Source organism: Cervus elaphus, chromosome 11 (genome assembly GCF_910594005.1).
Source record: "Cervus elaphus chromosome 11, mCerEla1.1, whole genome shotgun sequence".
Taxonomy (NCBI): Eukaryota; Metazoa; Chordata; class Mammalia; order Artiodactyla; family Cervidae; genus Cervus; species Cervus elaphus.
Genome location: NC_057825.1, coordinates 35,770,386 through 35,788,459, shown reverse-complemented (window position 1 = coordinate 35,788,459; position 18,074 = coordinate 35,770,386). Strand labels below are relative to the sequence as shown.

Below are 18,074 nucleotides of genomic sequence, written 5' to 3'. Positions count from 1 at the left end.
TTCAACCTCCTTTGGCTTCCCTAGAGGAGAGTCTGGGGAGAGATTCATCTCCTCCCTTGTTTCTTATTGTATCACTGTTGTAACCACATGAGGAGAGTGACAGATATTTCTAGGTTGTCAAGGGAGAGATAAGAAAGATGAGCCCTTTGTCGCACCTGACAACTCACCATAAAGACCCAAAGTGCTATTTGTGGTTTTTTAAGAAAATTAATGTTTTAATTGTCATCTTCAGCCTGCACAGATTGTAATCCTTGCTGAGGATTGCTCCCGAGTGAAGTTTAAAGTCTGAAAGTGCTTTAGGTGATTGAATTGTCTGAAATCTCTTTAATGAAGGGGAGTGTGTGTGTCTTATTTTCTCTGAAAATTATCTAACGTGGACCTAAGGTCTTTTCCTTCAAGACCCCTGCTTGTTGTTTTTACTGCCTTCTAACTTGAGACCTTCCTCTGTGGTTCCCTCATTTTGCTTCATGGCAACCCACTCCAGTATTCTTTCCTGGAGAACCCCATGGACAGAGGAGCCTGGCAGGCTATAGTCCATAGGGTTGCAAAGAGTCAGACACAACTGAAGCATCCTTGCTCCCTGTCCAAGCCTGGATGTTCCTTCTGTGGTGGGAAAGTTGTTGTGAATTAGTTATTTTGGCACAATTGTTGACTTATTTTATAGGTAATGGATCTCAGGAACAGAGAGGGTAGGCATATTCTAAAAGGTCAAAAGTAGGACTAAAGTGGCACCCCTACTCCTGGTGAGCACCCTAAACCTGGCCTTCCTCCAGAAAATGGGAAGCACCAGAGGTCTGGTGGGAGCCATGAGCCCTACCTCCAGGTAAGGAAGTTATTAATATTATTAACTTGAGGACCTCTCTGAACTTCTATTGCCTTATCTGTGAAATACAGACTGTCTTCTAGGCTTTACTCGCCTCACCTCATAGTCATGCTCACAAGCTGCATATGAAGTGAGGGTATGAAAGTTCTTTGTGACCTAAAGAATGCTGGGCAAAATGTAGGGCTTCAAGGACCAATACATACCCTATACCCACCAGACCCTCTCTAGTTCCTAAAATCTCATTAGTTCCAGGTGGAATGAAATGGCACCAAGGGGGCCACAGCACTGGCTGCTTGTGACCCTCACTCACCTGTCTGTGGGGCCAGGGCAGCAGGCATGCACTCTTAATGTTCATTTAAAAAATTAATCTGTAAATACAGTAGTTAGCTCTTGGAGGATGAGATTATTGTTCTGAAAATATTCTAACTGCTAGCTCCACATATAGGCAGTCTTTTACATTTGCAATACAGTAATGAGAAAATAAGAGATTTTGTTTTCCTGGTTTGCCTCTGAGTATTGTCTAATTGTCTTCAAAAACAATTGACTTGGTGTTTCTTACTCAGCTTTTAATACTCAGCATACATATATTATGTCTCCCAGCTTACTTATCTATTTACCGCTGTTGCTTGGGGAAGGTTAATTTCCTCAGTCTAAGTTGTTTGTTCCCTGAAAATGCTGCCTTCAAGGGACACTGAGACTGAGCCCGTGGAGATGAACAGGGAAATGGAGAGCTGTGTGATTTACTGAGGCACAGATCCTCGCAATGGTTTGGGCCCCCTCCCCTTATTCCTGCCCAACCTCCAAGCTTGGGATCTCTTTATCTATTTGCCTAACTGTCTTAAATCTACATTTCACTATAGACAACCTGAAACAATGTTTTTTTCCTCTATGAATGAGTCAATGCTGGTGCAGCCAATTTATCTCTCTTAGTAGGATAAAAAGACAATTTCCACATGATGGATCTGAACAAATATACAGCCATCCGAATTAATGGTTAAGAAGGTGAAGACTAGCACCCTGATGGCCCAGTGTTATTTTTATCTCTAAACAGTTAAAACTCTCTATTCAGTTTTCCACACTTGACTATGAAGGATACTCTAAACACGATAGTGGGGGTGGTAGACCCTTGCCAACAACCAGTTGCTATTTTAAGTTAATGAAGTTGCTAGTCATTTAATGGTGGTTAAACAACTAATTGAATTCAACAAACAAGGGTTTGCTTGTCCATACGATGCTTTTCAATAATATCTTGAGTGAACTGGATCGTCTCTGGCCCACTCCCTGCCCCAAGTCTGCTGCCTAATGAGCTAAGTTGTTCAGAACCTCAGGTTAATGGAGTTGTGACAATGGCATATTTCTTTGATCTGAATTATGTGGACATTTGCCCACATTACCACTTTGTTTTGCTGGCAACGACACAGCTCATTGAGAGCAGCTCATTGAGGTTGCTTTAAAGAAAGATTTTGCATTTAATAAAAGCAATTCCTTACTTGTATTACAGTTTAAGCCATTTAGATAATTAAGAAAGAATTTCTTTGAATATATCTTAACTATTTTTAAAAATTCACTTATTTTTAAACACCCCATTTAGGTTATTTGCACATTCAAAGGGAAACAGAGAAACTGGACTTAAGCCAAAACGCAGGTTTAGGGATTAGTATAGAGGAGTTGGCTATAATTGTCTAGAATATGTGTTGGACTTTAATTTTGATTTTCAACCTTCTCTTTTGTCACTGTTGTTGTAAACCCAACTGATAACCAGATTAGTTTCAGTGTTTTGTTTCTTTTCCCCTTTCTAGTGTAGGTACAAGGAAATGGAATAAAGATCTGAAAATCATGTTGGCAGAGAGTAATGGGAAAAACAAAGATCCTGAATAATCTGCCAACTTGATAACCAGACCTGAATGCAGAATTGGCTATAGAGGGCCCATCCCCCTTCCCTTTAGTGATAGGCTAGACCATGGCATTGCCCACTGCAGTCAACTGTTGTTTCTCCTCTCATTCAATCTCCATACTTGACTGAACTTAAGTGCATGACTATTTTGGGAGACATGAATGGGTTTCTTTTGTGACTGAGCAAAACATATTTGTACTTAATTAGGTTTGGGAGATATCATTTTGTTTTGTTTTGTTGTTTAAACCAAGTCAGCATTTGAAACAGAACTATTTTGATAGTACAGTTTACCCTATAGAACTAGAGGTAGGTTTTGATTTGGACTTTATTATTATTATTGTCATCATTATGATTTTATGCCCTCCTAGACCTAGGGGTTAAGAAATTGTTAATTATATCGTGTCCCAAACTGACTTGCCCTGAAACTGCATAGCAGTGCAGTGGGAGAAAGAATCTTAACATAGGAGTTAAGTGACCTGGGATCCTAGCCTAGAGCTGACTCTTCAGTCAATGACTGTGACTCAGGCTGTGATTTCTCAGCCTGAATTTCCTCAATATGAAATGATGGGTTCCTGGAAGATTTCTAGAGCCTCTTTTAACTTTAATGGTCTGTGTACTCATGGCAAATAGAGAGATACATTTCTTTCCTCCTGGAAAAAGAAAGAAGTCAGAGATTGAGCAGAAGGAAAGAAAGCAAAGGGAGAGAAAAGGAAGCAAAAACAGACAATAGAGACCAGTTTCTATTGAAGTAGCTGTGTCATTTCTCTGATCCTTGAAGGCTGAGGGTAGCACCACAACGGCGTACACAATGCACAATGCAGGAAAAACTTATATGTCTTGGAGCTGAAGTCACAATCATTAAAAGTAAATGAGAAAACCGAAGTGTTGCTCAGTACAGGTAGCAACTAGAATGATCTCGTTCTCTCTCTCTCATTTTAAGCAAAACAGTCTCTGGAACTGAGAGATAGATGACTAGTCATTGAGCTTAAAAAATTCTATGCATTTTTCAAATTAGATGCAATGAAGGGGAACTGCAAATTGGCAAAGCAAATGGGTTATTGTTTCCTGTGTTTCCTGTTTTCTTCGCTTTCTCTTGGTGGTAGACATTTCTCACACCACCCACTGGTTATTACGTATAGTTTTTCTTGCCCTCCATTAAGTAGGCACGTGGAAGGGGGGACGTCTCCTTCCGCTCCATGATCTTTCCTAAGTTAAATGTTGTATCTATCTTGCTATCATGGGAAATAGATGGGGAAACAGTGGAAGCAGTGTCAGACTTTACTTTTGGGGGGCTCCAAAATCACTGCAGATGGTGATTGCAGCCATGAAATTAAAAGACGCTTACTCCTTGGAAGGAAAGTTATGACCAACTTGGATAGCATATTTAAAAGCAGAGACATTACTTTGCAAACAAATGTCCGTCTAGTCAAGGCTATGGTTTTTCCAGTGTTCATGTATGGATGTGAGAGTTGGACGGTGAAGAAAGCTGAGCGCCGAAGAATGGATGCTTTTGAACTGTGGTGTTGGAGAAGACTCTTGAGAGTCCCTTGGACTGCAAGGAGATCCAACCAGTCCATCCTAAAGGAGATCAGTCCTGGGTGTTCATTGGAGGGACTGATGCTGAAGCTGAAACTCCAATACTTTGACCACCTCAAGCAAAGAGTTGACACGTTGGAAAAGACCCTAATGCTGGGAAGGATTGAGGGCAGGAGGAGAAGGGGATGACAGAAGATGAGATGGCTGGATGGCATCACCGACTCGATGGACATGGGTTTGGGTAAACTCCGGGAGTTGGTGATGCACAGGGAGGCCTGGCATACTGCGGTTCATGGAGTCGCAAAGAGTCGGACACGACTGAGCTACTGAACTGAACTGATCTTGCTATCTGTGAGTTCCTAGGAGCCTGGGTTGACTGCTTCAACATCTGTTCCTCTCTGGGGAAGGAGTAGTCTGTGCACGTTCTTAGGGCTGTTATTTTCTCTAAGTAGGACCCACTGGAATCTAGATGAGAGAGAAAGAGAGCACACATAGGAATCAACAGCATGGATACCCTCAGCTGGAAGACTCTGTTCTGTTATCATCTATCAGAGTTGTGAAGTGAGTAGGCTATGAGTTAGCTCCCCAAATTGTCTTGCTTAGGACCTGGAGGCCCCAAGCCTTGGAAAGGAAGTCAGTTCATCCTTTCTGCCTGCATTCCTTAGTGGGATAAATTTGCGCCAAAGGACTTCTCTTGGATCTCAAAGAGAAAAATTGGCTATTAAATCCAATGTGGGGGAAATTTGAATGCCTCAGAGCCATAGTCCTTCTGAAAGGCCCCAAGTTGCCAGCTAGAAACTTGAGGGCACTTAATCTCGACGTCTTTTTTTTTTTTTTGCGTGGGCAGTGGTTGTTTTAAGGGGTTGTGAGCTGTCTGTCCCCACTGAACAGCTGCTCCTAAAGGAATCCTGTTCCGTAGCAATTTATTCTCTGTGTAGACCTAAACTTTTATTTCCAACTCACTTTTATATAACCATGTTAGATTGCTTTTAAAACAAAGCAGGGTATAAATAACAAATAAGTTAAATGAATGAATGGCTTCAGAATTGCTGGAATGATGAAGGTACATGCAAGGATTTATTGGTCTACCCAGGGGAAAGCTGAGGTCTGACCCATAGCCTTTCCTCTGGCCAGCGTGGTGGTGGCTGCACCTACCTTAGGTCTTTCCTCTCTGAGAGATTGATCCTGCTGTCTCTTGGCCATGAATTTCCTGCCCTACCTTTCTCCCTTTTTAGACTCAATTCAGGCATCCCCTCCTTCAAGGGATTTCGTCCCTCTCCCATTTTTCTACTCACCACTCACTTCTAAGCACTACAGATGTCCCTTTTGTGGGCCATCATTCTAAAGTTTCTAATGTACCACAGTGAATTACAGTTGTTACTCTTCATATTTGCCTCCCCTATTTGGAGGCAGGGCCTTTTGTCCTGCTCTGCACCCTAAAAGATGCACAGTGCCTGGTACAGAGAAAATTCTGAACACAGATGCACTGACTGAATATCTGAATATATGACTGTTGGCGTCATGCCTCTTGGAGATCCATTTTTATGCTCTTTTTTCAGTCATATTTGATTTGTTAATGAGTACAATAGTATGTCTCTCATTTTGAAATCTTTTATCGTGATTTTTTTATCCATTTTTCTTTGGGGCCAATTATTCTCTAACTTTAAAAAAAAAGGAAAATTCTAAGGTTCTTTTTTTTTTTTTTTTTATTAGTTGGAGGCTGATTCATATCAATGTATGACAAAACCCACTGAAATGTTGTGAAGTAATTAGCCTCCAATTCTAAGGTTCTTAAAGTGATGCTTGGTTATTCTCGCCAACCCATTTCTTCCCCACAGCCCCATTCAGAACCAATTCAGCCTCCTTCTTGCTTCCCTGGCTGGATCTCAGTGGATCATTCAGGAGGGTTTTTGTTTGTTTGTTTTTTAAGTTAGACTAGAGGTTTCTGAAAATGTTTCTTCTTTGGTCAAAATAAAAAGGAAGTAAAAAAAAAAAAGGAAAGAAGATCACTGGAAGTTTTATTGATTCTATTGTTATCTATCTGGTAAGAAATGCCATGTTAAAAATAACTAGCTGGGACTTCCCTGGTGGTCCAGTGGTAAAGAATCCACTTGTTAATAAAGGGAACACAGGTTTGATCCCTGGACCAGGGAAGATTCCACATGCCTCAGGGCAGCTAAGCTTGTGTGCCACAATTACTGAACCTGTGCTCCAGAGCCCCCATGGACTGCAACTACTGAACCATGGGCCCTAGAACCCATGCTCTGCAAGAAGAGAAGCCACCACAATGAGAAGCCTGAGCACCACAACTAGAGAAAGCCCACATGTAGCAATGAAGACCCAGAACAGCCAAAAAACCCAAAAAGCTAGCTGGTGCAGCCAAGGTTTTAGATTTCAGGTATTTTCACTTCCTCACATTCCACTTGTTCAGTTGCTGGGTCATATCTGACTCTTTGTGACCCTGTGGACTGCATCACGCCAGGCTTCCCTGTCTTTTACCATCTCCTGGAGCTTGCTCAAACTCATAATCCATTGTCAGTGATACCATTCAGCCATCTCATCCTCTGTCGTCCCCTTCTCTTCCTGCCTTCAATCTTTCCCAGCAAGAGGGTCTTTTCAAATGAGTCAGCTTTTCATACCAGATGGCCAAAGTATTGGAGCTTCAGCTTCAGCATCAGTCCTTCCAATGAATATTCAGGACTGATTTCCTTTTGGATTGACTGCTTTGATCTCCTTGTAGTCCAAAGGACTCTCAAGAGACTTCTCCAACATCACAGTTCAAAAGCATCAATTCTTCAGCATTCAGCCTTCTTTATGGTCCAACTCTCACATCTACTCATGACTAATGGAAAAACCATAGCTTTAACTATACAGACCTTTGTCAGCAAAATAATGTCTCTGCTTTTTAATATGCTGTCTAGGTTTGTCATAGCTTTTCTTCCAAGGAACTTTTCATTTTGTGGCTGCAGTCACCATCTGCAGTGACTTTGGAGCCCAATAAAATAAAGTCTCTCACTGTTTCCATTTTTTCCCCCATCTATTTGTCATGAAATGATGGGACTGGGTGCCAGGATCTTTGTTTTTTGAATGTTGAGTTTTAAGCCAGCTGTTTTGCTCTCCTCTTTCACTTTCATCAAGAGGTTCTTTAGTTCCTTTTCATTTTCTGCCATGAGGGTGATGCCATCTGCATATCTGAGGTTATTGATATTTCTCCTGGCAACCCTGATTCCAGCTTGTGCTTCATCCAGTCTGGCATTTTGCATGATGTACTCTGCATAGAAGTTAAATAATCAGGGTGACAGTAAACACTCTTGATGTACTGCTTTCCCGATTTGGAACCAGTCTGCTATTCCATGTCTGGTCTAACTGTTGCTTCTTGACCTGCATACAATTTCTCAGGAGTCAGGTAAGGTGGTCTGCTATTCCCACCTCCTTAAGAATTTTCCATAGTTTGTTGTGATCCACACAGTCAATGTCTTTGGCATAGTTAATGAAGCAGAAGTAGATGTTTTTTCCTGGAATTCTCTTGCTTTTTCTATGATCCAGCAGATGTTGACAATTTGATCTCTGGTTCCTCTGCCTTTTCTAAATCCAGCTTGAACATTTGGAAGTTCACAGTTCATGTACTGTTGAAGCCTGACTTGGAGAATATTGATCTTTACTTTGCTAGCATGTGAAATGAATATAATTGTGCAGTAGTTTGAACATTCTTTGGCATTGCCCTTCTTTGGGATTGGAATGAAAACTGACCTTTTCCAGTCCTGTGGCTACTGCTGAGTTTTCCAAATTTGCTGGCATATTGAGTGTAGCACTTTCACAGCATCATCTTTTAGGACTTGAAATAGCTCAGCTGGAATTCCATCACCTTCACTAGCTTTGTTCCTAGTGATGCTTCCTAAGGCCAACTTGACTTCTCACTCCAAGATGTCTGGCTTTAGGTGAGTGATCACACCATCGTGGTTATCTGGGTCATTAAGATCTTTTTTGTATAGTTCTTCTGTGTATTCTTGTCACCTCTTCTTAATCTCTTCTGCTTTTGTTATGTTCATACCATTTCTGTCCTTTATTGTGCCCATCTTTGCATGAAATGTTCCCTTGGTATCTCTAATTTTCATGAAGAGACCTCTAGTCTTTCCCATTCTGTTGTTTTCCTCCATTTCTTTGCATTGTTCACTTGGGAAGGCTTTCTTATCTCTCCTTGTTATTCTTTGGAACTGGCATTCAGATGGATATATCTTTCCTTTTCTTCTTTGTCTTTCACTTCTCTTCTTTTCTCAGCTATTTGTAAGACCTGCTCAGACAACCATTTTGCCTTTTTGCCTTTCTTTTTCTTGAGGATAATCTTGATCACCACCTTCTGTATAACATCACGAACCTCAGTCCAAATTTCTTAAGGCACTTTGTCTATCAGATCTAATCCCTTGAATCTATTTGTCACTTCCTCTGTATAATCATAAGAGATTTGATTTAAGTCATACCTGAATGGTCTAGTGGTTTTCCCTACTTTCTTCAATTTAAATCTGAATTTTGCAATAAGGAGTTCATGATCTGAGCCACAGTCAGTTCTGGATTTTGTTTTTGCTGACTGTATAGAGCTTCTCCATCTTCAGCTGCAAAGAATATAATCAATCTGATTTTGGTATTGACCATCTGGTGATGCCCATGTGTATATCTTCTCTTGTGTTGTTGGAAGAGGGTGTTTTCTATGACCAGTGTGTTGTCTTGGCAAAACTCTGTTAGCTTTTGCCTTGCTTCGTTTTGTACTCCAAGGCCAAACTTGCCTGTTACTCCAGGTGTTTCTTGACTTCCTACTTTGATGAAAAGAACATCTTTCTTTAGTGTTAGTTCTAGAAGGTCTTGTAGGGCTTTCCTTATAGCTCAGTTGGTAAAGAATCTGCCTGTAGTGCAGGAGACCCGAGTTTGATCCCTGGGTTGGGAAGATCCCCTGGAGAAGGAAATGGCAACCCATTCCAGTATCCTTGCCTGGAAAATCCCATGGACAGAGGATCCTGGTGGGCTGCAGTCCATGGTGTCACAAAGAGTCAGGCACGACTGGGCAACTAACACTCTAGAAGGTCTTGTAGGTCTACACAGAGCTCTTCAACTTCAACTTCTTTGGAGAGGCATCTCACTGATTCCTTACAATAGCTCTGTGACATAGGTGAGCAAATCTTGATATTCCCATTTTCAAGTTGGTAAAGCAGATACTCAGAAATGCTCAGTGTCTTCGCTTCTCACAGATGGTGAGCACAGAGGCATGACTGGAGCCAGGCCCCATGAAGGAATGCAGTGTTCTCGTCACTGCACTCTCCAGTGCTCTCCTCCTCCCCCCACCCCCTTTTTTAGGAAAAATTCTATAGCAAGATCAGTATTCCTCCCCCTTCAGGAGCAAACTTTCTGTGCACATTTACCTCAGGGGCAGGATAAAATCTTTGCTACCTAAGTGGGATTTGAAGGATGAGTAGAACTATTTGGGTTATTACCATCCTACCTTTCGATATTCATGGAGACATGGCAGGTTCTAGATATGGTGGCAGTTTATAGAACATGGTCAAGGATCATGCTCTGCTTTTCTATTCTTGACTGCACTGTGTGGCATCTGGGATCTTAGTTCCCTATCCAGGGATGGAACCCATGCCCCATGCATTGAAAGTGTGAAGTCTTAACCACTAGTCCTCCAGGGAAATTTCCATCCTCTACTTCTTGAGAGCTTCACTATCCCTTAAGTGCACATGAAACTACCTTTGCTGAAAAGACCTTGACACTAGGAGCAGAGAATTTGTAGTTTGTGATGGGAAGACCAAATTCTATATATTTTCTATCCAACACAAACATATATAATGTATTATTTCTAGTTTCTGATTGATGATTCTCATTCCAAAAGCATTTGAAACCATAATTTTCCAGCTGCAATAAAAATAATTCTTGGTTTCTTAGATTTCCTTTCAGGGGACAAAATTTTGTCCCTGTGCACAAACCTATGGATGAGAGTACTTGGCTATATCAAAGTGGATACAATCTGGTGAAAGTACTGATTTCGTAATAAAACACCCCAAATACTTTCATGCACATAGAAGAGGAGGACTTGGCTGCCTTATAATTGCCAAAATGGTGGCAGTTATTCCCCTTCTGGATTTAGATTTCTGAGCTCATTTCCTGATTAGCTAATGTAGTAAAGGATACTGGCAGTGTGCTCCTCTCACCTTTCCAAATGAGTGCTTGGTGACAGTTCCAATGCAGTACTCTCCTTGGTCTTTATCAAGCAGTCTCACCCCTCCCACCCACCAACTTGCTTACTGACCAGGGAGATCTAAAGTTCACCACCCACTCTCACTTACACATGGATCCACCCACTCATTTATGTCTTCCTCTTGTGTCCTTTGGATGGCCAGAGCTAAGCCTTACTTGACTCAAGCTCTTGGATCAGTAGCTGCATGAATATACAAGTCTAGTCCTTTGGTGAAAGTGAAAAATTCCTCACATTTCCCTCTCTTTTTAAATCCTCAATTCAACGAATATTTATTGAATACCTACCTTGTGCATGGTTTGGACATGAGTAAGAAAGATCTTAAGGAGATTTAAAATTCTAAGAGTAGACAAATTGCTAACCAGTGCGTAAGTAGTTCATTCATTTAATGAATATTTGGTGATACTTCTATGCCAGGCCCTGTGTCAGTATTTGGGATATATTGATAAATAAGACAGACAAGGTCCCTGCATTCAGGAAACCTACAGTCCAGAAAGGCAAAGAGACAATTAAACAAGCAGTTACAGTAAGGAGTAATAGGTGATTTGATAGGGGCAGAGGATGGGGTGCTCTGGGACCTTCAAGCCAAGAAGGCTATTATAATCAACTGGGTCTTAAGGGAGATTCAAACGAAAGAAACAAAGGAGTATTTGAAAAAAAAATCTATGAAAGATTGGTGAATCATAGCAGGAAGAGGGGGATAGCATGAGCAAAGGCATGGAGGTGGGGAGGCAAGAATGTGCTCAATAAATAGAGTTATCTGGACTTGTTAGAATACAGTTGTTGTTATTCTTGTTTAGTTGCTAAGTTGTGTCTGACTCTGTGACCCCATAGACTGTAGCCCGCCAGGCTCCTCTGTCCATGGGATTTACCAGGCAAGAATACTGGAATGGGTTGCCATTTCCTTCTCCAGGGGATCTTCTTGACCCAGGGATGGAATCCACAGCTCCTGCTCGCAGGCAGATTCTTTACCACGGAGCCACAGGGAAGCCTTAGAAGACCGTGCATACCCCCAGTTAAGAGGGTTACAGAACAAATAGTTTGTAAATTTAATTTATTTTATAAATCTTTAAAAACTGATTAAAATCTAAAGAAAAGTGGCTAGAGTAGTATTATAAAACTCCATATACACTTCCATTAGATTTTTCCAATTCTTGGTATTTTGCTACATTCTGTGTGTGTTTATGTGTGTATAAAGATATGTATATATGTGTATATACTTATATATTTGAAAAGGAAAACTCAGCTTTTCCCCTTTCTATTTAAGAAAAAACACAGTTCTTACCTACTGTGCCTTTCATTATCCTGTGTGTCTGTTTTACCTTCACAGAGAACACTTTGCTTCTCAGAATATATATGGAAGATTTTCCCCACAACATAATTTAACCTGATTCTGATACTATCTACACAAAGACAGCATCAGATCTGACACGTTAAGGGCTCAGTCCCACAAGCCTGCCCGTTCAGCGCCCCCACACATAGTTAAGACCACCGGTTGCAAGCCCAGGCTATCACCTGAGTTTCTGTTCCACCAGCGATAGATAGGTTTCAGTGACTCCCCACTTGGGTTCAATCAGTTTGCTACAGTGACTTGCAGAACTCAGGGAAACATTAGCTAACATTTGCCAGTTTGTTATAAGGGTATGATAAAGGATAAAGATGAACATCCCCATGGAAGAGATGCATACGGCAAGGTATGTGTGAAGAGTTGGGCGCTTCCATACTCTCTGTGAGTGTGCCACTCCCCTCACACCTCCATGTGGTCACCAACCCACGGGTCCCCCAAACCCACTGCTATTGGAATTTTGTAGAGGATTCCTCACATAGGCACAGTCAATAACTCTCATTTCCAGCCCCTTTCTTCTCTCTGGAGGAATGAGGGAGATGGTGAAGCTGTAAATTCTAAACTTTTAATTATGGCCTGATCTTTCTGGTGACCAGCCACCCGCTATACAGGAGTCCACTCAGAGTCACCTCATTAGAACAAAGGATGCTCCTAGTGTTCCTTTCAATCAGGAAGTTACAAGGGTTTTAGGAGTTCTGTGCCAGGAACTGGGGGAAGAGGCAAAATACATATTTGTGTACCTCTATATATAATTTTTTGTTATTAAATTGCTGTCATTGAACTGCAAGTTGTAGATACCATGGCCCTATGTCTGTCTCCTAAAACCAAAGAAATAGGATTTTATTTTTACTTATTTTTTGATATTAACAAAAATAACTTATTAAAAGGTAGCTCGACTGCCCCCACCCCATGACATTTGTCATGCACATTTCACAACCCACCCCCACCAGCCCCAAGTTTCCTTTAGGGTAGTTTCATCTCCCCCTGCATCTTTTTGAACCTTGAAATGAACAGCTGCCCAGTAGCCAGGTTGCTTGGAAAAAGGAACAAGTTTAAACAACTCCAAAGTCGTTTGCAGTCTCTGCTGGGTTGGAGCAGACAGGGCCATCTGTGCTTTCTGCTCATACCTCAGGACCTGAAAGAAAGTATTCTGAGGCTTAGGAGAAAATGACATAAAATGAATCCATTCCGCTGTCATAGATCATAATGAAACTGAAGAGGAGGTACAAAATCAATTCATTCTTATTATAATTTCCAATTGCCATCTTTCCGTTTGTTCAGATGTAAGTCTGATGGCTCAAATTGGTCTTTGGAATATTTAAGGAGCTTTTTTGGTCCCTTAATATTGGCTTATCAGTTCCAGTAATTTTACCTCCCAGAGTGAAATTGGCTGCTAACACTTGGAGGAAATCCGCACTGTATTTTTTGGTAAGTTTTGCTGATCATCACCTACCAGGCCATATAGTAAATGTGCTTCTGGTTTATTTGGAAGACAGCCTTGGAGACTGAACGCTTTATCACAAAACCTCTGGTCATTCCGGGAGCTCTTCCCCAGCAGAGAGAGCCTTTGTCAAGCGTTTATCTATTTTTCTTCCTGTACAATGCCTTAGACCTCCCGTTTAGAGGCAGTTTTCCCATTTGGCAGCTGGGATAAAAGAAAAATCAGGACTGCAACAAGCAATCCATTTATTCCTCCTTCAGGGCCATGTGTGTGGGCTTAATAGAGAGAGATTAAGACACAACAGAATGGTAGAAAGAAAGATCGACTGAATTTGAAGACCCATCCCATTTTTTAAGTGTTGCAAAGTAATAATTGGAATGTGCATCTATGTTTATAAAACTCTTTGTAAAAATAATATGTATTATTTTTGAATGATGGAAAATACAGCATAAAATAATAGTCCATAATTCTACCAACTAAATATAATTATTTTAACAGCTTAATATTTCCTGTCAGTCTTTACTTTGTGAATTTTAAACATAGAAGTGAAAATATATTACATGTAACATTTTTAAGATTATATTTTCACTTAACATTGCATAAACTCTTCATAAACATCTTTTATAGAGGTTATATAATAGCATACCTTGTGGATGTCCATAATTTACTTTGTCATCTCTTATTTTAGGCAGCTAGTTTGCTTCCTCATTGTTCTGATTTGTGTTTTCTATAAAGATTGAGCAATGAATATTCTTATGCAAAAAAGCTTTTATGTGTATATCAGATCATTTTCTTGGGATGGATTTCAATAAGTTAAATTACTGGGTCAAAAAGTAAGAACATTGTAAGAATATCTATATTTACCTTCAAAGAGTTTTAAAAAATGCTCTACCAGAACAATTTATACTCCCACTAGCAGGATATAAGAATGCTTATCTCACTGAACACTTGCCAGAACTGAATATTACTTTAAAAATATTTTTAATTTAATAGGTAAAGAAAAATGCAATCTTACATTAAATTGCAATTCTTAACTTACTTGCGAATTTTAACAATTTTTCATGTTTGTTAGTAATTTGTATATGTGTGTGTGTGCTTTTTGTTAATGTCCACAGACTTTAAACCTGCTAGTCTGTATTTTTCTAAATTATTTGAAGGATGTCAGGAGTAACCATTGTTTGTTGTAAAATTTCCCAGTGTGAAAGCCTTTTACATAATTTTTATGCAGTTTTAAAATTTCATGTTGTCAAAGTTTTTTCCTTTTTCTTTTAATTTTTTAAATTGCTTTTAATCTTAGAAAGTCCTTTCTTTTCTAGAGATCCATGAAATACTACTTTGTAGTTCCATTTTTTTTGCTTTAGATTCATTTTCTAAACATATTTCATTCTATTTGCCGTTTATTATGGTGAAATGATTTGGATTGAGATGCCAAGTGAACTTTTCCCCAAATAGTTAACCAATGGCTCCAGCAGTACTTATTAACTAATCCTGCCCTCCCAAATAAACTGAGATACTCTGTGTATCATGTGTTCAATTCTTACATAGACCTGAGTCTGTTCCTGGGGTCTCCATTCAGTTCCATTGGTCTATTTTTGTTGTCAGCATCACACTTTTCAATTTTCTTTTTCAAACAAGCTTAAAACCCTTTTAAATTATTTGTTGTAACAGAGGGATTTTAGAATAATTTTTCCAAGTTCCAAAGAAAATCTATTGGTGTTTTATTGAAATGGTTAAACCTATACATGAATCCAGCCTTCTTCAAGATTCCATTTTTATTTCATCAGTTCATGTTGTGATCAGAATTACTGATTCATAAATAAAGCAGTAATACAGATTTTCAGATCACTTGATGCATCCCAATTGTTTGGAAAGAACTCTAAAATGGTGTGTTTCAAATTCCCTAAAATTTCAATTATTAATTGATTGTTAATGATAAAGTCTGTCTCTGGGTCTATATGAGACAAAACATAGAAACTAATTGAATGTAAGTTAATGCATGGATGAATTCGAGATTGTAGCTGGGCTGTGAAAAACAAAAGATCTGGCTTACCAGAGGCCTTCAGTGCCATCTGGGCAGAGTGACTGTTACTTGGAAATCCCTGATTTCAAGTCTGATAGTATCCACCAGTGGTTCCCCATGTATGATGCAGAGGTTGGAAACTAAGTTTTTATTGAGCTATGCTAGGCATTTTTCTAGGTGCTTTTCATGTGTTATCTAAGAGAAGAAAATAAGGTAGAAGAAAGGAAGAGACTTGCCGGAAATCATGGAGTTTGTAAGAGGTAGAGCCAAATATAAATTCACATCTCTTGGTCTCTCTTTTCAGTCTGTTTCTTTTCCTGTAGTCTATGTATGAGTAGGCCAAATGAATCAGTTTTTTAAGATTACTTCATCTCCTCTAATTTTAATGTGTCAAAAACAGCAGATAATATAACATCTTAGATATAGAGTCCCACTGATGATTATTTATTCTTGGACAAGACCCACAAGATTAATCTTTTGTCCTTACTACATGGAAGTAGTTCTACAAAGATGCAGGTCAGAAAGAAGCCTACTAGGGATGTGCCTGGGGACCAGGGGCTTTGCATGGATTACAGTCCAGTCCATATCAATTGTGATTGCATAGACATGTCTCATGAAGCCTTGACCTGGCATCTAGTCTTAACAAGAGCAGACCTTCTTAAATCTACTTTCCACTCTGCCTCTCTCCATCCAGGCAAGATAGTCTAATTATGGCAGATGTGGGGTTGTGAACTGTGGTTTACTCTCCCTTAAAAAAAGTGACATTAATGTTGCTGTAATCATTCTTTAGCTGCATATATTAGAGATTCCTTCCCTAGAGCCCCAAACGCTTTGCAAATATGATCTCATTAACCCACATGCCAGCCCTCTATGGTAGGTCAACCATCTTGGCGGCATTTGGGAATTGAATTATGCAGAGAGAAAGTGGGCTTTTCAGACCTGCCTGCCAGCTGGGATGGGATCAAAATTAACAAGGAATCTTAGAATTGTAGAGGGCCCCAGATATCACCTGGTCTAATATCCTCATTAAATAAATAGGAAACTGAGGCCCAGAGGGGCCATATCACTAAAATCAGTCATGGCTATTTATTATCATCACCTCAGACTCAGTCGTGTCTGACTCTTTGCGACCCCATGGACTATAGCACACCAGACCTCCCTGTCCATCACCAACTCCCGAAGTTTACTCGAACTCATGTCCATTGAGTCAGTGATGTCATTACCTGGGAAGCCTTAAAAATATGTACTCTACTCCAGGTTCCACTCCAGATCAGTTTAATCAGTGTCTTTGGGACCTCCTTCCAAGAGTGGTTTTAAAAGCTTTGTAGATGATTCTAATGAGTAGCCAGTTGAGATTTAGGTGGATAAAAGCAAACCTAGGAAGAGAAGCAGTGCTGTACACTCCAGCCTAGGGATCTATCCATAACGTCCCTTTGTCATTCCATGACACACAGGTTAGTTTTTGGCAAAAGTTCTTCAGCTTTGACAGTCTAGGCTGGCATCTTTGAAATGGGAAGTATTTGTAGTAATTTCATTGCTTTTCACTTCATCGGCAGAGACACATTGCAAAGCGGTGGCAACATGATGCTAAAGTAACTGTGTTATTCCACCAAGCCAGTCAAGCAACCAGTCAGTTCACTGGACAAAATCAGTCAAATCAGTTGGTGGTTGACTTAGCCATTTCAGGTAGAATGGTCTGGCTAGTTGTCTGACTAGTAGAAATTATTTTCCTAGACCTTGCCTTTTACAGGGAGGTGTAGTGATATTATATTCATATATTATTTTCTATAATAAGCTCAGTTCTGGGGAGCACTGGAGAGGTTCAGTATTAGCCTTATAAAGGAATAGATGAAATCCTGTCCTCTGGCACTATAGGGATTAGAGATTCGGGAGTTCCTCACAGTGCTCATAGTAAGTGCTTGATAAATGGTAGCAATTTTTATGCTCACATTGCCCTGAGATATTGCAGTGACCTAGACCCAGGTCTAGACAAGCATGGATGCACATGTGTGTGTAGGCACACACACATATACACACATACACACACACACGGGTCCATTGAAACATCCCCTCACTATCTGCCTCTCACAACCCACTAGCTCTTCTTGTCTCAAAACCTGTCTTGACAGATGCTGTGGCTATGTGGCCAGGTCATGAGCCACATCACTGAGGCACTCAGCAGGTTATCACACTAGGCTCCTTAAACTAAACAGCTGTTTCACCATCAGATGGTTGGATGAGCTAAACAACTGAACTAGCTGTCCATAAAGATAGGTCACAGCCTAAAGACCAGACAGAGGCTCTGGAGCACATCTTATTAACTGTAATCACTGCTTGCTTTCAAGAAACTCTCTTACCTTCATAGAAGTCCTTAATGTCTGCAGCAACTGATGTGTTTCCATTTCTGCAACTATGCTTACATGCCTTGGCTAACCAGTATTTTCACATACCAATTCTTTCAATAAAGGCATGGACTCTTGTCTCACTTTAGTGGAATTAATGTTTGCAGGAGAGTACCACAGATCTTTGGTGACTTTGATCCCATTCTTTGGTGTACAGCAGAATTGGTTATGTAGTCCCAGACACCTTATTAGCATCATTTCCTGCCTCTTCTTCTTCATGCATGCATGCTAAGTTGCTTTGGTCCTGTCCAACTCTGCGACCTTATGGACTGTCCAACTCTTTGTGACCCACCAGGCTCTTCTGTCCATGGGATTCTCCAGGCAAGAATACTGGAGTGGGTTGCCATTTCCTCCTCCAGGGGATCT

The 18,074-nt window shown here is 40.3% G+C and overlaps 1 protein-coding gene across 1 annotated transcript in view; it reads left to right on the top strand.

Annotated features, from left to right (window-relative positions):
- The window catches only part of ALK (ALK receptor tyrosine kinase), a 725,373-nt gene that overhangs the window by 135,017 nt on the left and 572,282 nt on the right, over positions 1–18,074 (top strand). The gene's annotated exons all lie outside the window — the stretch shown is intronic.